At 41.4% G+C, this 21,517-nt stretch overlaps 1 protein-coding gene across 1 annotated transcript in view; it reads left to right on the plus strand.

The window, feature by feature from the left end:
* The window catches only part of FOXO1 (forkhead box O1), a 93,545-nt gene that overhangs the window by 20,527 nt on the left and 51,501 nt on the right, over positions 1-21,517 (plus strand). The gene's annotated exons all lie outside the window — the stretch shown is intronic.

A 21,517-nucleotide genomic window follows, 5' to 3' on the forward strand; every position in this document is an offset into this window, starting at 1 on the left:
ACCAGTGGAGTGTACAGCCACATACAGAGTGCATACTTGGGCTGGAGAAACCCAAAAAATTAATTCTGTCAAAGCTTATAAAACTCTGGCAGCTGTGTTTTCTTCTCCCAATCAAACAGGACCATTTTAATTACCAAGAATGAAAAGCTAAGATTGTTTGTCCATTTGTAAAAGTTGTGCTACAGATAAAACTGACACATGGGGAAAGCTCTACTTCCTGTAGCTGATGATGAATTTATGCCCTGAAGCAAATGGATTATTAACACTTGTAATTTTATTTTAACTAGTGTAACAGCAGATGCTGTTCATAAAAATATCAAATTGCTTTTTAATCACAAACTATTTGCCTCAAATTATCCTGCAGCCGTGGGTTCCACAGGTTAATTTCATATTTTGTATTACTTTTTTTGTTTTGTATTTGTTATTTTAGTTTTGAGTGCCTTGTATTATGGATTGGGGTAAACGGGAGCAAATGACTAGCCGTTCTCTGTTTGAAGGGCTGAAACAGGAGTTAGACAAAACTCAAATTTAATTAGATCATTAAAATTAATTTGTGCTCCTTCAACAATGTGACCATACATATATGAGTGTGGATTTATCATGGAAGTGAAATTAAGCATATTTTGTGAAACTGTTCCTTTTTTTTGCAAAATTTGTTATGAACTAAATCTTGAAACTGAAAAACATTTCACACTTATCAGAGGGGTAGCCGTGTTAGTCTGGATCTGTAAAAAGCAACAAAGAGTCCTGTGGCACCTTATAGACTAACAGAAGTATTGGAGCATAAGCTTTTGTGAGTGAATACCCACTTCGTCAGGCGTCTGACGTAGTGGGTATTCACCCACGAAAGCTTATGCTCCAATACTTCTGTTAGGCCTGGTCTACACTATGACTTTAATTCGGATTTAGCAGCGTTAAATCGAATTAACCCTGCACCCGTCCACACAGCGGAGCCATTTACTTCGAAATAAAGGGCTCTTAAAATCGATTTCTGTACTCCACCCCGACGAGCGAAGTATCACCAAAATCGATTTTGTCAATTCGAATTAGGGTTAGTGTGGCCGCAATTCGATGGTATTGGCCTCCGGGAGCTGTCCCAGAGTGCACCATTGTGACCGCTCTGGACAGCAATCTGAACTCGCATGCCCTGGCCAGGTAGACAGGAAAAGCCCCAGGAAAATTTGAATTTCATTTCCTGTTTGCCCAGCGTGGAGAGCACAGGTGACCACAGATACCACAGATACCTCAGCTCATCAGCACAGGTAACCATGCAGGCTGATAATCGAAAAAGAGCACCAGCATGGACCGCACGGGAGGTACTGGATCTGATCGCTATATGGGGAGAGGATTCAGTGCTAGCAGAACTTCGTTCGAAAAGACGAAATGCCAAAACTTTTGAAAAAATCTCCAAGGGCATGATGGAGAGAGGCCGCAATAGGGACTCAGATCAGTGCCGCGTGAAAGTCAAGGAGCTCAGACAAGCCTATCAAAAAACAAAGGAGGCAAACGGTCGCTCCGGGTCAGAGCCGCGGACATGCTGCTTCTACACCGAGCTGCATGCAATTCTAGGGGGGGCCGCCACCACTACCCCACCTGTGACCGTGGATTCCGGGGTCGGGGATAGTCTCATCAGCTACACCTGAGGATTCTGCGGATGGGGAAGAAGAGGAGGAGGACGAGCTTGCAGAGAGCACCCAGCACTCCGTTCTCCCCAACAGCCAGGATCTTTTTCTCAGCCTGACTGAAGTACCCTCCCAAGCCAGTAGCCAAGACCATGACCCCATGGAAGGGACCTCAGGTGAGTTTACCTTTTAAAATATAAAACATGGTTTAAAAGCAAGCGTTTTTTAATGATTAATTTGCCCTGAGGACTTGGGATGCATTCGCGGCCAGTACAGCTACTGGAAAAGTCTGTTAACGTGTCTGGGGATGGAGCGGAAATCCTCCAGGGACATCTCCATGAAGCTCTCCTGGAGGTACTCCAAAAGCCTTGCCACAAGGTTTCTGGGCAGTGCAGCCTTATTCCGTCCTCCATGGTAGGACACTCGACCACGCCATGCTTGCAGCAAGTAATCTGGTATCATTGCCTGACAAAGCCTGGCAGCGTATGGTCCTGGTGTTTGCTGGCATTCAAGCAACATCCGTTCTTTATCTTGCTGTGTAATCCTCAGGAGAGTGATATCGCTCATGGTAACCTGGTTGAAATACGGGAACTTAATTAAGGGGACAGAGGTGGCCGTTCCTACTGGGCTGTTTGCCTGTGGCTGAAAAGAAATCCTTCCCTGCAGTTAGCCAAGCACAGGGGGGGGGAATTGGCCCTGAGCTTTTCGCGTTTGGCTAGCAGGGATCTTCCCTGTTACCAGCCACGCGGTCGGGGGAGGGATACATTGATCATCCCAGGGAATTCATGGGGGGGGGCGGGGGGGTTAGTTTGGTTTCTGCAGGGATCTTCCCTGATACCTGCCACGCGGTGGGGGGAGGGATAAAGCGATCATCCCAGAGAATTGGATGGTGGGGGGGTTAGTTTGTTTTCTGCTGCTGAAGGTTAACAGGAAAACCGCAGCAGTCAACAGGCTTTGCTTGGTATGTGGGAAAGGAGGGCGCAGAAGCCGAAAGACAATGGCTTACCATGGCTGCTTGCAAGCTGAATTCTGTTGCCCGGACCTGCGTCTGTGATCTCGAACACCAAAGCCACAGGCACTCAATATTAAGATGGAAAATGTGACCTTGTACTGAAATCACATGTGCTATGTAATGTGAATAGTGTTTTTCACCATGAAAGAGTATAAGCATTGTTCTGTAAAATGTATCAGTTTAAAAACTTCTCTCCTTTCTTTCAACCCTCCCTCCAGCAGCTTCAAATTTTTCAAGCCTCCCTCCTCCGTCCCGAAGGCTATCTCAGATAAGGCGGCGTAGAAAGAGGACGCGAGACGACATGTTCACAGAAATAATGGAATCCACCCGCAATGAAAGAGCTCATTTGAATGAGTGGAAGGACACTGTATCTAAATTTAGGAAAGATGCCAGTGAACGTGAGGTCTTGAGGGATGCTCGAGATGAGAGGTGGCAGGCTGCAACGCTGGGGCTGCTGCGTGAGCAAACGGACATGCTCCGGCGTCTGGTGGAGCTTCAGGAACGGCAGCAGGAGGATGACAGAGTGCCGCTGCAGCCGCTGTATAACCTCCCTCCCCCCTCACCATGTTCCATATCCCCCTCACCCAGACATGTAAGAATGCGGGGGGGGGGGGGGGGGGAAGGCTCCATGCACCCTCCCACTCCACCCCAGTGGACAGCCCAACCAAAAGGCTGTCATTATATTGAATTTATTCAGTGGCCTTTTACTACCCTCCTCCCAAACCTCACCCAGATTACCTTCTTGGTTCTCTCCCTATGTTTATAATCACTTAATAAAGAATACATGATTTTTAAACGATAGTGACTTTATTTCCTTTGAAAGAAAGCTGGGGGAAGGGGGAGGGTGGGTTGCTTACAGAGAATGAATGAGTCAATAAAGGGGGCTGGTTTTCATGAAGGGAGAAACAAACAGAAATTTCACACTGTAGCCTGGCCAGTCATGAAACTGTTTTTCAAAGCTTCTCTGATGCACAGCGCTTCCTGGTGTGTTCTTCTAATCGCCCTGGTGTCTGGCTGCGCGTAATCAGCAGCCAGGCGATTTGCCTCAGCCTCCCACCCTGCCATAAAGGTCTCCCCCTTACTTTCACAGAGATTGTGGAGCACACAGCAAGCAGAAATAACAACGGGGAGATTTCTTTGGCTGAGGTCAGAGCGAGTTAGTAGCGATCGCCAGCAACCTTTTAAATGGCCAAATGCACATTCTACCACCATTCTGCACTTGCTCAGCCTGTAGTTAAACAGCTCCTGACTCCTGTCGAGGCTGCTTGTGTATGGCTTCATGAGCCATGGCATTAAGGGGTAGGCTGGGTCCCCAAGAATAACTATTGGCATTTCAACATCCCCAACGGTCATTTTCTGGTCCGGGAAGTAAGTCCCTTGCTGCAGCCCTTTAAACAGAGTAGTGTTCCTGAAGACGCGAGCATCATGAACCCTTCCCGGCCAGCCCGCGTTGATGTTGGTGAAACGTTCCTTGTGATCCACAAGTGCTTGCAGCACCATTGAAAAGTACCCCTTGCGGTTTATGTACTGGGTACCCTGGTGCTCCGGTGCCAAGATAGGGATGTGGGTTCCATCTATCGCCCCACCACAGTTAGGGAATCCCATTGCAGCAAAGCCATCCACTATGACCTGCACATCTCCCAGAGTCACTAGCTTGTGTAGCAGCACCTCAGTGATTGCTTTGGCTACTTGCATCACAGCAAGCCCCCACAGTAGATTTGCCCACTCCAAATTGATTCCTGACTGACCGGTAGCTGTCTGGCGTTGCAAGCTTCCACAGGGCTATTGCCACTCGCTTCTCAACTGTGAGGGCTGCTCTCATCCTGGTATTCTGGCGCTTCAGGGCAGGGGAAAGCAAGTCACAAAGTTCCATGAAAGTGCCCTTACGCATGCGAAAGTTCCGCAGCCACTGGGAATCGTCCCACACCTGCAACACTATGCGGTCCCACCAGTCTGTGCTTGTTTCCCGGGCCCAGAATCGGCGTTCCATGCCTATAACCTGCCCCATTAACAGCATGATCTCCAAAGCACCGGGTCCCGCAGTTCGATAGAATTCCATGTCCATATCCTCATCACTCTCGTCGCCGCGCTGCTGTAGCCTGCTCCTCGCCGCCTGGTTTTCCAGGTTCTTGTTCAGTATAAACTGCACGATAAGGCGCAAGGTATTTACAATGTTCATGATTGCTGTCTTGAGCTGAGCGGGCTCCATGCTTGCCGTGGTATGGCGTCTGCACTGTTCACCCAGGAAAAAGGCGCGAAACGGTTGTCTGCCGTTGCCTCCTGGAGAGGGGGGAGGATATACCCAGAACCACCCTCGACAATGTTTTTGGCCCCATCATGCATTGGGATCTCAACCCAGAATTCCAATGGGCAGAGGAGACTGCGGGAACTATGGGATAGCTATGGGATAGCTACCCACAGTGCAACGCTCCAGAAATCGACGCTAGCCCTGGTACATGGACGCACACCGCCGAATTAATGTGCTTAGTGTGGCCGCATACAATCGAATTTATACAATCTGTTTCCCAAATTCGAATTATATAAATTCGGATTAATCCCGTAGTGTAGACATACCCTTAGTCTATAAGGTGCCACAGGACTCTGTCTCATTTCACGCTTAAACATTCGTATGTAGTTTGGTGAGCCTGGTCTTAGCAGCAGTGTGGTGGTGGTGTAACAACCTGTAAGTGAAACAACCTGTGAATGACTTTTGAAACCTGCTCAGTGAAATGCATGTTTTTTAAAAATAAAGACAGAGTGAAAGTTCTTTAAATTTTCATTTGTAATCTAAACTGAAATATAGGTAAGGAATCTTAGAAAAATGTATTTAAATAATTTGTGGGGCTAGGCTTTTTTTGTTTAATAAATTTAAATTTACCCCAAATTATGGACAGGTAATTACATTCTTCATTCTATTTCTCCATGCTAATTTTTCCCCTACTGTTACTCACACCTTCTTGTCAACTGTTTGAAATGGGCCATCCTGATTATCACTACAAAAGTTTTTTTTCTCCTGCTGATAATAGCCCACCTTAATTGATTAGTCTCGTTAGAGTTGGTATGGCAACCCCCATTTTTTCATGTTCTCTGTATATATCTCTTTCTACTGTATTTTCCACTGTATGCATCTAATGAAGTGGGTTTTAGCCCACGAAAGCTTATGCCCAAATAAATTTGTTAGTCTCTAAGGTGCCACAAGTACTCCTCATTCTTATTCTTCATAATAGTGTCCACATATCCATTACAATGGGTACTTCAGGCTGCTTGCAGCTGGGTGCGGAAGCAGACCTGTCTTGTCCCACCAGCTGAAGGTCCCTCCATTTTTTTCCCCTTATCCCCGCAGTGGTAGGCAACTCAGCCAGACCTCATTGCTCAGAGTTGTTTTGAGGGAAATTCCAAAGTTCACTTCACATTTTTAGATTAAGAGTTTGGTTCAATAATATGACTGATTCCCAGCCAGGGACATCAGCTCCACTTCTCCTTCTGAGGCATTTGTAGGGGCTGGTGCCCCTGCATTCTTCAGGGAATGAGCAAGCTAGGCTGAGAAAGGCCAGAGGCAAAAAGAACGGTCTGTGTATTCCGCTCTCCACCCCGTGACTCATTTTTGGGGGTGGGGGTGGGGAGGCTCAGCTGGCAAGCTGCAGTTCCCCCCCTCACAGTAGATTTAAGTTATCCTGGCTGTGGAAGTTCTCAACTGGATGGAACTTCAGGATGTGGGCTGCTGCTGGTGCCTGACAGATCTGATTCTGCTTCCACCCATTGTAACTGATTTGTGAACTTTATTACTCAAAGAATGGAAGTTTTCACATAAGCAGGAATACATTTTCCTACTGTTTAATGATTGGGACCTCCTTTTCCAACACATAGAAAGTTTTCATTAGTGTTGTTCAACTAGGATAGTAGCGCTAAGGGAAGTAGACAACTTCTTGGCCACTTAGGATTTCCCCCTTGTATCATTAGCCCAGTTAAAGAGCATCACTATAAAGCTGATGGAATTCATTTGTGCATGAGTACAGATAGATTTTGAAAATCTTCTTTCTGACCTTGGGAAGCCACAAAAGGAGAAGGGGCAGCCTTGTTTGTCACTGTAAAGTGAGCTGGTGTGTGAGACACTGTCCTCTTCCAAACAGAATGTGTAAGACCTGCTCTAGTGTTTTTCTTCTGCTGGTTCAACTAGCAGAGCAGTTTCCTTTACTTCACTAACTTTTGTATTTGAAAATCATTCAGCCTGTTCAACATGCCTCTTGCTGTGGTGAGAGACGCTCTTGGTTAAGAGGGGCTGGAAATGAAAATAGACATGATGTCCTGGGTGTTTTATAAATTAAACATAGAGAGATTCAGGAAATAGTGAAGAACAATCAAACTTCTGTACCAAATAACAATGCCACTTTCAGGTCTAGTCTGGAGCTTGCAGGGCTAACAGTATGTCTATACAGTTCCTGGAGGACTGTGTGCACAATCTGTTAACTTTAAGATTAAGCAATTCATACTTTAAAATGATCATAACCTCAAAACTGATACAATTCTCAGATTGCTTTCGTCTCTCCATTACCAGGCTAATGGAGCAAAAAAAACCCAAACCACTAAAATTTATGCTCTGTCACAGAATTGCAAAATGCTTATTTAGTCACATGTGCATGCTTTGTATGGACATTAATCACCAGGCATTTGTTTGAATCCAGAGATTGTCGTGACAGCTGTCAGTTGCAACTTTTCCTGCTCTCAGAACAGTGAGGATTGTACTTAACTGTAAATTATTTGGTGCTAGTTAGGAAGCCTAAAAGGCTGAATATTTTAAGTATTAGAACAAAGGAACTAAGAGTGCAGTCTTCTGGTAATCTGAAAATATTTCACTGGCAAAAATCCCTCCCCCAAACTTGGAGGTGTGGCTTTTAAAAATGAAAGCAAACATTTTTTTTCTTGGCAAATGTGGTGGAGGAAGTGAGAAATAATTTTGAAATATGTTGAGCTAAACAGTGACTGGCATGTTGTATCATATATAGACAAGCAGAACATAAGGTATATGATTTTGGGGGCTTTTTGGTCAGTTTTGGCTTAGTAAGACCCTACTCTGTGTCATTGTAAGCAAGAAAGTAAAATTTTCTTGTAAAGAAGAACAGTGTGTGTCAGGAGGAACATTTTAAAGACGCTTAATTTGTTACATAATGGAAAATAGTTTTGGAAAAGAAACTGTTGGAAATCCTATAGGTGGTACTCTCACTATTCTTTAAAGAAGACAGCCTTTACCTACAACCATAAAAGCTTCAATAGTATGTTTTAAATGCACTTGAGAGTGAAAGAACAAAGGGTGAGTATTAAACAATTTCAAATTAAAAAGTAATCTAATCTTATACAATTTTTGTTAGACAAATGTCTGTGCAGTAAGTATTCTAATACTAATTATTTTAAAATAAATATACATACTTCAGTTTTGTATTCTGTCTGGGCCGGGGTGAAAGTAACTTAACAGACTTACTGGTACACAGGGGAGTCTGGGTCCTGGACAAGGTTGGGGGAGGGCAGGAGGGGAGAGGGCGGCGGCTCTGGGCCCCTGGAAGGGGCAGGCCCTTGGGCAGAAGGGGTGGGGCTGGGGCCAGACTCCCCCAGCCAGCCCTTTAGTGATTTAAAGGCTCCGGCAGTGAATTAAAGGGCCAAGGGCTCCGACCGCTGCCAGGATCCCTGGACCCTTTTAAATCGCTGGGCCCGGGGCAGCTTTCTTTTTTGTCTCTCTCTTCCCCCCTCCTATCCCCCCCCATCATCGGCCCTGCCGGTACGGTCAGCTGTGTACCGGCTGCCACTTTCTGCTTACTTTCACTCCTGGTCTGGGGCAAAAATAGATTTAGAACTCCAATACCAACTGGAGAGCAGCGAGCTTTTGTTTTAAGAGTTAAATAAGACTTGCCATCTGTAGTGTTGCGATATGTCTGCTTATATTTGTGCTCGCCAGCATTAAAAATCTGTAAAATGGGGGACAGACTAAAACATAAATACACGTCTTGACTCTGAAATATCGTGTACTTGGGGAGATTTGAAGGATGGAGCAGAAAATGGTAAATGTTTGGCTAAAAATGAATTGGCATGTATCTGTACTAGGCTTGCAAATTGTCATACTCTAAATTTCTCTCTCTTATGAACACTGGCTATTTTTTCTTCACTTTCTGTTGATCTTTCTTTGATTTATGACTCCTTTAAAGTGTGGTTCTAGTGTGAAAAGTGGCTTTAAAGTGACACTGGAATTCCTTGATTACAGTCTATGCCTTCCACATAAAATTGTATGCATTTTAGAAAAAAAAAAAATCTCTTCATGAACCAGAAGTCAGAAATGAATGCATCTCACTTTCCCATAGCAATGTAGTAATGCTATAGCTAACAGGAGTAAGGAGTACTTAAAAACGTATTTGTTTTGTTGGAGCAGTAGGTTTCTATAACTAAGATTAAACAAAAGGAGCAGATCTCCTGTGTGAGGTACCATTTTTACATAGTCATTCTAATGTTCTACAGAATTTGTGTTAAGTTTCAGCGGAATGAGATACTTTTTTGCATTTGGATAGTTTTTCTATATCAGTGTCACACTTTAATATTTTCACTTATTTTGGCTTGTATGTAGTGTATGAATAGTGACTTGGTGTATGAGTAAGTGATACTTTGAATGTCTCCAAAAGACCTCTGTGTGCTTTACAGAAATTAGTTTATCCTGAACACTCTCTGAGTTAGAAGTATTCCTATCCCCATTTTTACAGATGGGGAAACCGAGGCACAGAGGTAAGTGAGTCTCCCATGGTCACAAGGAGTTTGTGGTAGAGCCAGGAATAGAACTCAAAAAATCTTGTGACTTTACTACAAGATCATCTTTCCTTCTGAATGGGCGCTTTAGAGTTAATAGGTTGCCATGGCTTAACAGGGGTAGATAGAGAACACCAGAACTGTTAATTTTTTTTCAGCTAAAAGGCAGTAGGGGATAGAAACCAAAACAGTATGACTTGTCAACAAGCTATGGCACAGGTAGGTTGGTGGGTGGATTGATTTTGTGTGAGAGAGAGAGAGAGAGAGAGAAGCACCCCTACAGCAATTGTGGCTCTCCGTCTTGATCACTGTGACCCAAAAGATCTTGTGGTTTCGGTGGTCATGATAAATTTGAGCTCTTATTAAACAATGTTTAAAGAACTGAAGAAACTTTATTCAAGTAATTGAAAATAATGCCTTTCAGCAGCTTTAAGAATGTCAGTTTACAAGCTGCTGTTGGCCAAGAGGAGCTGCAGAACTTGAAAAGAAAAGCAGGAGAATATATCTTACACTTACATCTATATTTTGAATACATTATTGTACATTGTTCCTAAATACCTTTATTTAATAGTTATGGAGTGAGTACATGACTCTCTTCTGCGTGCAAAGTTGATTGCAGTCTGAATGGAAGGTTTGTTCTATACTACAAACTTTTGCTGATGTAGCTTTGTTGGCTAGAGGTGTGAAAAAAGTCACATCCCTAACTGCTGTAGGTGGGTGTTGTGTAATGTTACAAACTGCTGACTGTCAGAATTTGTGCTTTGCTGGTACCGAGCATGCTCAGTAACATCTGTTGAAGCTGTTGCCCTGACTCTGTTCTTCCTGGGGATAGCAATGTGCTCCCTGCTGCTCACAGGAGTTGCAGGGGCCAAACTGAATGCACAGGAAGATCTAACAATGGAAGACGGGGAAAGAGGAGAGAGGGGCTAAATCAGGGATAGGTAGGAGCTAGTGTTGAGAATGGGGTTGAAGCTCTGCAAGATAGCAGAGGGGAAATCCCTGGGATGGGGAGGGGCAGAGGGGGTAACAGTTACCCCAGATGGGATGCACCATCTTTAGTGCCTGCAAAAATGGGGTGTTGGGGGGCAGAGAGACTTTTTCCCCCCTTAAGAGATGGTTCATCTCATCATGCGCTTCCCAGGGCTGTGAACTTAAAAGCACAATTCATCCCAATGTCTGGACAAGTCAACTAACCATTCATTATTAGGCTTGGTCTACACTTACCCCCCAATTCGAACTAAGGTACGCAACTTCAGCTACGTGAATAACGTAGCTGAAGTTCGAAGTACCTTAGTTCGAACTTACCTCGGTCCACACGCGGCAGGCAGGCTCCCCCGTCGACGCCGCGGTTCCCCCGTCGACGCCGCGGTACTCCTCTCGTCTAGCTGGAGTACCGCAGTCGACGGCGATCACTTCCTGGTTCGACTTATCGCGTCCAGACAAGACGCGATAAGTCGAACCCAGAACTTCGATTCCCAGCCGCCGAACTAGCGGCTGGGTGTAGACATACCCTTAGTTTGTGTCTGTATAAAGGCTCATTGCAGTTCAGTTTTGTCTTATCTGCTGTTCTGATTTCCTGAAGGGTACTGCCTTTTTCTTGCAAGCCACTGTAAATGGAGTGTCACTCCTTTAATTTATTTACTTTTTAAAATGTTATTTTTAATACTCTTAGCACTTCATTTATCTTCGTTAACAACGTGCAGCTAGATGTATTATGCCATTTAATTGATATTTTTATAGCAATAATCATTGAAAATATTCATGGCTGCTAGGAGCATCAGCAATCACATTTCAACCTTTCTAGTGTACCGACATCAGTATTTAATTCTAAATTTTTGCTTTTTCATTTTTTTTAATGCACAAGTTTATTCTTTGGGATCATACGACGTCAAGACTGACTGACTTTCCTGGGTTGATGACAAAAATGCTTCAGTTTCCTATAATCCACCAACGGGGATTGCCTTTGTCAACTGTTACTTTGCCTCTCTATCCTGCACCCTCATCCTTTTTCACATGTCACCACTTGTGGGTAGAACTTGGCTCCCAAATAGTCACTATTGGCCAGATTTTTAAAGGTTGAAAGAGTCAAGATGCTTTTGAAAATCCCAATAGTCACCTACATTCCTTTAAAAATCTGGCCTTTAGATTCCTATCTTGTATGAAATCTTTCTCAAAGGTAAAGATTGACAACCACAAATATTCAAAGATCATGAGTTATAAACCTAAAAGTCATGAAATAAAAATAAATAAATAAATACAGTTCTTTTAATTTGCCGTTTTGTTTTTGAGCCTTTAGGGCACACTAACTTCATACTTTTTGTTACCTCTCTCAAAGAATTCATATACCTAAAACAGTTGTACATTCCTGTACCATTCAGTACTATTTTGGACTTCCAGTAACATATTATTTCCTCATGCCTTTTTAATTGAAAATTTATTAATAATCCTTTTTTTCTATAAGTAATTCTCCATCCTACAAACACTGAAGTGCAGTTTTTCTATTGCTTCATTTGTTCATAAATGTTTTTCCTATTGAATTGTTTATACTTCTATTTGCATATTTTAATTCAATAGCCTTTTATGTATGCTATGTATTTTGTTATGATAGGTTTTCAGTCATGTTCTTCATTCTGACAAGCTTACTGTTCTGTACTACGAAAATCAAGGATTTTCTTTTTAAGATGAATTATCCTGTTACTCCTTTGCATTGGTTGCCTTTTGGAGACACTAAAGTGCCCTGTCTCCATTGTATTTTTACAGGGCTAATGCATATAAAGTGATGGCACTCTTGTCCCATTAGAATTAATCAGTTGAACCATGTTTTTGATGCTTAAACTGTAAAAATTCCTCTTTGATCACAGCATCTGCCTATTTGGTAACCACACTTGATATTATCCTTATCTTGTACTAAGTATGTGCTCCCCGGAAAATGTAACTTACAAACACAGCATTTGTTGTGTTTACATCTTCCTTACATTATGAGGGTAATATTAATGAGTCTATTATTGCAATATCCATAAAGGTGTGAGGAGACAGTATGATAGGCCGAAACAAAACATATTTTCAGCTTACTTGAAACATTGTGATGTTGTATCTCAGCACATCACCTGACACCAGACACATCACCTGACCCAGAAACATCCATAAATATGGTGTATCAGTTACTAGACATGATCTGTCTTTGTTTCTGAAGCTGCATAGGATATTTCCATTGTAGGCCAGCACTTGGCAGGTCGCTCTCTGTTTCCTCACCTTATAGCTGAGCTAATCAAAGCTCAAGAGGGGGAAATGGTATAAATATATCTGCTGAAGACAGCCCTGTGACATCAGTGGCTGATCATCATAAGAACATGCACAATGTATGCCTGAAAGGCACTTCGAGAAGTCATCAAGTCCAGTCCCCTGGGCTGAGGCAGGACCAACTACCCCCCTAGAACCATCCCTGACATGTATTTATTTAACCTGTTCTTAAAAACTTCCAATAGTGGGGATTCCACAACCTCCGTTGGAAGCCTATTCCAAAGCCTAACTATGCTTATACTTAGTTTTCCCCCCTAACATCTAACCTAAATATCCCTTGCTGCAGATTAAGCCCATTACTTCTTGTCCTACCTTCTGTGAAAATGGAGAACTGATCACCGTCCTCTTCATAACCACCCTTAACATGTTGGAAGAAAGCTCAGGGGAGACCTGTTAACAATCTTTTCTCAAGACTAAACAGCCAGGTTTTTTTTAATCTTTCCTCATAGGTCAGGTTTTCTAAACTGTTAATTATTTTTGTTGTTCTCCTCTGGACTCCTGTTAATACACCCCATAGTGGTATTGGCTCTTTTCACAGATGGATCATGTTGTTAACTCTTATTCAAGCTGTGATCCACTATAATCCCCAGTTCCATTTCATTACTACTGCCTAGACAGTTATTCCCCATTTTGTAGTTATGCAGAGGAAAGGAAGTACTTTGCACTTGTCTCTATTGAATTTCATCTTGTTGAATTCAGACCCAATCCACCAATTTGTCAAGGTCATTGAATTCTAGTCCTGTCCTCCAAAGTGCTTGTAACCCCTCCCAGCTTGGTGTCGTCTTCAGATTTTTATAAGCACACTCTCCACTCCGTTATCCAAGTCATTAATGAAAATATTGACTAGTACTGGACCCAGGACTGAGCTGTGCAGGACCCCACTAGAAATACCCTCCCAATTTGACAGCGAACCAGATTTTACTATAGGTGGTGGTTAGGACATTCTGGTAGTAAATGGTAATGGGAGTACCCCCCAACCACCAGAATTTATTACCGCCTGCATCAGGAGATGGGGAAAGGTAAGAGCTAGCAAATTGTGATAGGCGTGCCTCCATTCATCACAATTTGCTACCCCTGCACCAGGGTGGATTGGGAAAGACAGAGGCAGCTAATTATGACAGGGCAGCAAAAAACACCTAGATGTTAGTAACTACTACTGGTAGCAAATTGTAATGGTAGCAGTTTGTAACGTTACACTTCTGTTGTCAGCATATGCTGCGTCTCCAGTAGGGTGCTTTGCTGACATAGTTACATAGCAAAGACTCGGTAGTGTAGACAAGCCCTAAGCCATTTCTCAGTGAGCATTATAAATGTATAAACTTCACATCATATGGTATTACCGTCATAGATATTAGAGAGAGCAATTCAATGCTGGATGGTTGGCTATTGTACACTGCCCTAAATGTAAGTGTATTTTAAGTATGCAGAGCTATGGAGTTTACATTGAGCCTGGAGTTTACTTTCCTTTTACCTTTCATATTATTGCTGGTATTTTCACTATGCTAAATATTTTCACCCCTTCCTTGGTATATGCACACTTCATATATATTTCAACTTAAAATGTTTGGTATGCACTGTAGAAGTGCATTAAGTCTGACAAATAAAAGATGTCCCCATCCCAAGCAAGGAACTTACATTCAGATTTTGAGACAAGGTACATGAGTGATGTGTGGACAAACATGTAGGGGAAATGAGGGCTGTAGAAATAAGATGAGGTTGTTGAAAATACTGATGTTTGCATCTTGATGTATATAACCTGCGGGACTGTTCTTTGTAGACACTGGCCCCAACCCTGAGTTGTCACTTAAGCAAGTTGTGTTTTACTTATTCTCTATTTAATCTTTATTCAGATCAGTCCCTTCAGCCCCTTAACTGCTTGACTGTTTGTTTTCCTCTGAACTCCCTCAAACTTGTCGTCTTGGTGAGAAAGTGTCCAGGACTAAACTTGGTATTCCAGCTGCAGTCACACTAGAGCAGCGTGCAGTGGGATGAATACCTCTGGGATGTGATGCCCCAATATATGCAGCCTAAAATTCCATTGGCCCTTCTTTTATAGGGCCACATCCTATTGCAAACTGATATATTTGCTTATCACGTCTCACTTGGCATCACTGCTTTCTGTGTTTTCCTCTCCACCTTCCCCACCTCAAACAGATTTTGTTTGCTCATATTTTTCCCCAAAGATGAATGTCTCCATTTTCTGCCCATGTTTCTAATCTCTGCGTCTCTTTGTGGTGGTATATCTGACGTACTCAGAACTCCTCCCAATTAAGGATCCTCTGTATGTTTCACTAGTGGGCTATTTATTCTGTCACTAATGGAGACAGGACTTAACAGATACTTACTGTACCCTACTAGATGCCTCTGCTTCTCCTTTGAGAACTTCCAGTTTACCAGCCAACTTCCAAAATTCTGTCCACTCAATAGAGACAAGCCTCTTAGGATTCCCCCCTACTGCCTTCCATACTAGTGGATTGTAATCCGTCCTCCAGGGTGGAAAAATTTAAATAATGATTTAAATAATCAAGTGGAAAGTCTCAAATTTAAATAATTGATTTTAGTCCCTTTTCCGTTTGTACTTTGGTAATTTTCTACAGAAAACTGCATTTTCATTAACTGTTGTAACCATTAAAACACATTGATTTAAACTAAATAGAGCCTTTACACTAGATTTGATATATTTTTGTTGGCTAGGAGGGTACATTACAACTATACTTTTATTGAAGCAAGTATGTAGCTTAATATTTTCAGATTCTTAAGTGTACGTTTTTACTATGTTAGAAAATGGTGAATGATATATTGCTAATATAATATAATTAACTTTTTGCTCATGATTTGTGTCAAGCTGCATTAAGATGGTAACTGGAATTTAATTAAACATACAAAACAGCATATACATTTTTTGCTTATTAAATAAAACAAACCCCTAATACAGTACATGAGCTGTTGTGCCACATTTGTAAAGCTTGACCTGAAAGTTAGTATCTGGGGGAAAACATCTTTCATTATATAGAAAAGCAGACTTAACTCTTTTTTGATAGAAGCTCATGGATTCAGCATAATTATTTCTTGTTTAAATGTTTTAAGAGATTATAATAGATTAGGCCACAACATATTTTGTATTAAATTCAGATTTCGTTTTAAACAGATTTATTTTTAAAAAGAAAAAAATTAAATAAAATAAAATCCAATTTAAACAAAAATCTGATTTTTTTTCTAAAAAAACCCCCAAACCCATCAGACTTGATTTACTAGATTTTAAAAAATGCCTCATTTAATTTCTCTAAAGCTAATACTGTAGATTTATGTGCAATGATTAGGGTTGGGAGAGCTGAGGAAAAGCAACTGTCTAAATATTAGCTATTGAAATAAAATATTACATGATCCTTTTTATTTAGCTCCACACACATTATTCTACAAGCATTTTTTAAATACAGTATGAGATAAACCCACATATTTGTATCTTCACATGAATGCTATATTTTCACAATGGAATAAAAGCAACTGTAGTATGTGCATTATAGGTTTAAAAAAAAAAAAAGTTTTGTATTGCAGGTAATTGTACCATAGAGAAAATATAGATTGTCTATTTAAAAAAATCATGATATGGAGGGGAGGGTGGTTAAGAACCTAAGAACAGCCATACTGGATCAGACCAATGGTCCATTTAGCTCAGTATCTTGTCTCTCACAGTGGCTTGTCCCAGAGCTTCAGTTGGAGAGTTCAAAACAGGGCAGTTAGAACGATATATCCCATTCTTCCCCTTCCGGCCTCTGGCTATCAGAGGTTTAGGGTTTCCCTGAACATAGGGTTGCATCCCTGCCCATCTTTGGCTAATAGCGATTGATGGACCTGTCCTCCATGAACATATTTATTTCTTTTTAGAATTCAGTTATGCTTTTGGGCATCACAACATCCCATGGCAATGAGTTTCACAAGTTAGCTGTGCATTGTGTGAAAAAGTACTTCCTCTTGTTTGTATTAAACATGCTGCCTATTAATTTCATCAGGTAACCCCTGTTGGTTGTATTGTGGGAAAGGGTAAATAACACTTCTGTTCACTGTTTCCGCACCATTCATGATTTTATAGACCTCTACGTATCCTCCCTTAGTTGTCTCTGTTCTAAGCTCTAATCTTTTTAGTTTCTCCTCATATGGGAAGCTGTTCCATACCTTTGGTCATCATTGTTGCCCTTCTCTGAACCTTGTCCAGTTCCCCCATATCCTTTTTGAGATGGGGTGACCAGCACTGGACACAGTATTCAATGTTTGGGTGCAAAATAGTTATATAGTGACATTATATTTTCCGTCTTATTTTCTATCTTTTTTCCTCCTAATAGTTCCTAAAATTCTGTGAGCCTTTTTGACTGCTGCTATGCATTGAGCTGAAGTTTATAGAGATATATCCACAGTGACTCCAAGATGTATCTTGAGTGGTAACTAATTGAGCGGTAGCTAATTTAGAACCCATCATTATATATGTGTAGTTGGGATTATTTTTTCCAATGTGAATTGCTTTGCACTTTTCAGTGTTGAATTTCATCTGCCATTTTGTTTCTCAGTCACCCAGTTTTGTTAGATTCCCCCTCTAGCTCTTCGTGGTCAGCTTTGGACATCACGATCTTGAATAATTTTGTCATCCGCAAACTTTGCCACTTCACTGCTCACTTCCTTTTTCAGACAAATACGTTGAACACCACAAGTCTCTGCACAGCTCTTTGGGTGACCCAACTGTTTACCTCTCTCCATTGTAAAAACTGGCCATTTATTTCTACTCTTCTGTTTCCTATCTTTTAACCAGTTACTGATCTATGAATTACTGATCTTATCCCATGACTATACTTTGCTTAAGAGCCTTTGGTGAGGACACTTGTGAAAAGTTTTCTGAAAATCCAAGTACACTGTATCAACTGGATCACCCTTATCCACAGGCTTGTTGACCCCCTCAAATAATTCTAATAGATTGGTGAGGCATGACTTCCCTTTACAAAAGCCATGTTGACTCTTCCCCAACAAATTGTGTTTATGTATGTCTCTGAAAATTTTGTTCTTTACTATAATTTCTAGCAGTTTGCCTGGTACTAATGTTAGGCTCACTGGCCTGTAATTGTCTGGATTGCCTCTGGAGCCCTTTTTTAAAATTTGGCATTACATTACCTACATTCCAGTCATCTGGTACAGAGGCTTGTTGCAGTGATAGGTTAAATACTACATTTAAGTAGTTCTACAGTTTCATATTTGAGTTCCTTCAGAACTCTTGGGTGAATACCATCTGGTCCTGGTGACTTATTACTGTTAAATTTATCAATTTGTTCTAAAGCCCCTCCCCCCCTTCTTGCTTTTGTCATTAAAGCATAGGACAGAGCCTTGGAGATCTGAATTCAGCTCATGGCTCGGTTGCTGATTTCCTGTGTGACCTTGAGCAAATCAACTATTCTCTGTGCCTTAGTTCCCTGCCTGTAAAATGATGATGCTTACTTTCTCCTGCCCTTTGTCTATCTTGTCTATGTAGACTGTAAACTCTTCGGGGCAGGGACTGTCCGGTCTCTGTGCAGATCCTTGCATAATCCTTTCTATTTTAATTGGAGTCTATAGGTACAATTGTACTACTACTGCTAATATATATGTTAGCTATATATGCTTCTGTAGTAAATTGGAGACCAATTTTTGGTGCATTGTCCAGTTTCCCTTCTATATGTGAGAAACACTGTAAATTTCTCTGGGAATCTCTGCACGAGGAGTTGTTGCTGAACATGTACATTTCAGGTAGCACCCAAAGGTCCCAGTCAGGATTCGGGTTATTTTATGCTGTACCCTGCATAAACACCTAGCAACAGGCATTCCTTGCCCTGAGGAACTCGCAGTCATGGGCCCTGATTCTGCAAACATTTAATTGAATAACTTTTTAGCATGTATTTATCTCATCAAGGCCTAGGAAAGAAAAAAAGAGAGCAACTCCTTGGAGTAGAAGGTTGCAGGATCAGGTCTTATGTTTTCCCTTCAAATGAAGTAGTCTGTTGTTTACATTGGTTGACTAGTTTAGTCATTTTGGCAGAAGAGGGTGTTTATCACAGACTTAATATTCTTGACTGTTTATGCCATTTGCTCTTCTACAGTTTTTCTTGGATATTGTTTTTGTGGACCATATTGAAAACGTGCTTTTTCTGTTCTAATTTGTTTGTAGTAAGGGCTTTGTTAATCAAAAATAAGAGCAGTAAGGCAGAATGACTTAGTTATTTTTACATTTTCCTGTAAAAAACAGGCTCTGTAAGTGAGCCACAATGAGCCGTGATGTATTTCCTCCATCAGGATGGAAAATAAGCCACTTATTATTTCAGCTCTGACTCACAATGAACCTGCTGACACTGAGACATTTTAAAATCATAATCATAAGGAACAGGTTAGGGCAGCAACTTGGACGCCAGGCTAGGATTACCTACTTATTACGGGGTTTTACAACCTGGATGCTTTAGATTTTCTGCCAGAATGTCCTAAACACCATCTTGTTATTGTATAAGTACTGCTTGCAGGTTTTACTATAGGTGGTGCCAAATAGAAAATTGCCTTCATTACAGTTTTTTTACTATATGAAAAGATTTCATTCTTTTAATTCATACATATTTTACTGTTCTTAAAAGTGACACCAGTAGGTATACTTCCGGCTATACCGTCTTGTGCTGTGTTAAACTAATATGGGTTGGGCCTGATCAGTATGTAAATGGGAGATCTCCAAGGAAAACCCAGATTCTACAGGAAGAGGTACTAATGACTCAGTAGATGGCACCTAGTGGTCACTGCAAGATACCTTGGCACATTTTTTGTAAGTACACAGCATTAACCCCGGTATCCTGGCCTAATTCCAATTACATAATTACATTCTGCTTGCCTAGAATTCCCCCTGTAGCTTCAACTGGAGAAATTAAGCTTCGTTTTCATTCTTATAAATGGCTATGTAGTATTAGTGCAGAATGACTACTACCTTACACCTTGGAGAGAGCTGTATTTCAGTGGTGGGCAAGTAATTGGATCCCTTTTTAAATGTCTGTAAAGAACTTTGGTAACTTTCTGGATAATAGGTGCTATATTTATTTCTTCAGATTTACGTGTCTGTCCTGTTGCTTTAGGTATTTGTACAAGTAAGTTTAAAATATACATACTGAGGATAAAAATGCCTAGAACACGAGTACTTGACAGGCCAATCCACTCTCCACCGCCTCCACCCCCCCACCCAGTAAATGATGCACCTTTTACAATGTGCAATCTCTCGCCTAATTACCCCATATATTCTTATTCCACCTTCTTAAAAAACACCTGAGGCTACTGATGACTTTCAGGCCATCTGCAAGGTTCAGCAAATGTAGGTTCTGTTGGAAACAGGGTGTGGGGAGTGAGAAAGGGACTGAGTTCCATATTGGAGGATGTAACAGAACACTCTTCCCAGGTTGCTGTTGGCTAAAGCACCACTGCTGATGTACTCTTTTGGCATCTCATAGAGATGGAGATATATTACCTGGTGCCCCCAGCATACTCGAGTCTATGCCTCCTAATGGACTCAAACACCTTGAACAGGAGAAGTAGCTAGACAGAACTTGGTAGTATCCCCCATGAGAGATTCTTCAAGGCAACGGAGTATAGCTCTCGGCACTCTCAGAAAGAAATGTAGTTGCTCAGGCAATTTTATCTCTGTCTGTTGGGGGTCCTTCATGTGTCATTAAATAAAAGGCGTGATAGTACTGAGTACATCCAAATGTAGTGCAGAAAGGTACTGTACCAGCTTTCGCAGGTAGAGTAGCTCTGCCAGTATTTCCTTATTCCTTCCTGCAATAACAGTGCAATTCCAATTTTTGCATTTTTCTGAGAGGATATGGCTAACTAGTCGAGAAATTGCTTGGTCCAGGTGATGTCCTTTAACTTGCCACCCAATCTATTTTGTCCCCAGGTTTCCACAACTGAAGGGCTATTGTGTTGAGTAGAGTGGTTTTTTTTTTTTTTTTTTTGGTCCTTTTACGTGATTTTGTTAATGGATGACAAATGGAGCCTGATTCATATGCAGCTGTGTACTTTTAAAGCAAAAGATTAAAGTTATTTACAGGAAACAGACTGAAGATGGAAGAATTGATTGACACTTCTGAAGACTATAGACCACTTTAATTTCATGATAGAGTTTATATTTGCAAGATCCAGGAGTATCTGTGTGAGGAAGATTGCACAGGGCTAGGTTCTCACTTTCATGAGAATTAAATTTGTTCTCAGGTTTGTGCAAGGGAAAAACCCAAACACAGTTCTTTTTCTGAATATTGAATAGTATAAACTAGATCTCCTGGTAAATTGCCAGTTGTCATTCTGCTCTTAAACGGAAAATATTAGATTTAAATTCAGTAAAACTTTCTGTGCATATAATAGCTATCTTCTTGTCATCCGCCTTCTTAAACAGGTTAGGCCCTGTAGAATCAACTTATACTATACCTTTTGCTTTCATGGCCACTGTGCAACCACTGTCTACTTCATTAGAGGACTAAGCAGGATTTTTGTGTGTGCGCTTGTGTAACACTATTCTTTAATTAGCTATAGAGTCCACTATTAATCAGTATAACTTATTTCTTCTCTTTCTCTACCCCTGCCTACGTGAGTTGAGAGCGCTGCTGTTACAGCATTCCTACAGCCTGCCAACATTGGGGCCAAAGTAATTGATTTCTTAATCAAATGCAGATTTCCCATTGAGCCATCTAGAGTAACACAGTTAAGCCAGAAAGAAGAGTCCTTCAATAGGTCAACTTTGTAAATTCTGTATGTTTGAGAT

Source organism: Emys orbicularis, chromosome 1, assembly GCF_028017835.1.
Source record: "Emys orbicularis isolate rEmyOrb1 chromosome 1, rEmyOrb1.hap1, whole genome shotgun sequence".
Lineage (NCBI taxonomy): Eukaryota > Metazoa > Chordata > Testudines > Emydidae > Emys > Emys orbicularis.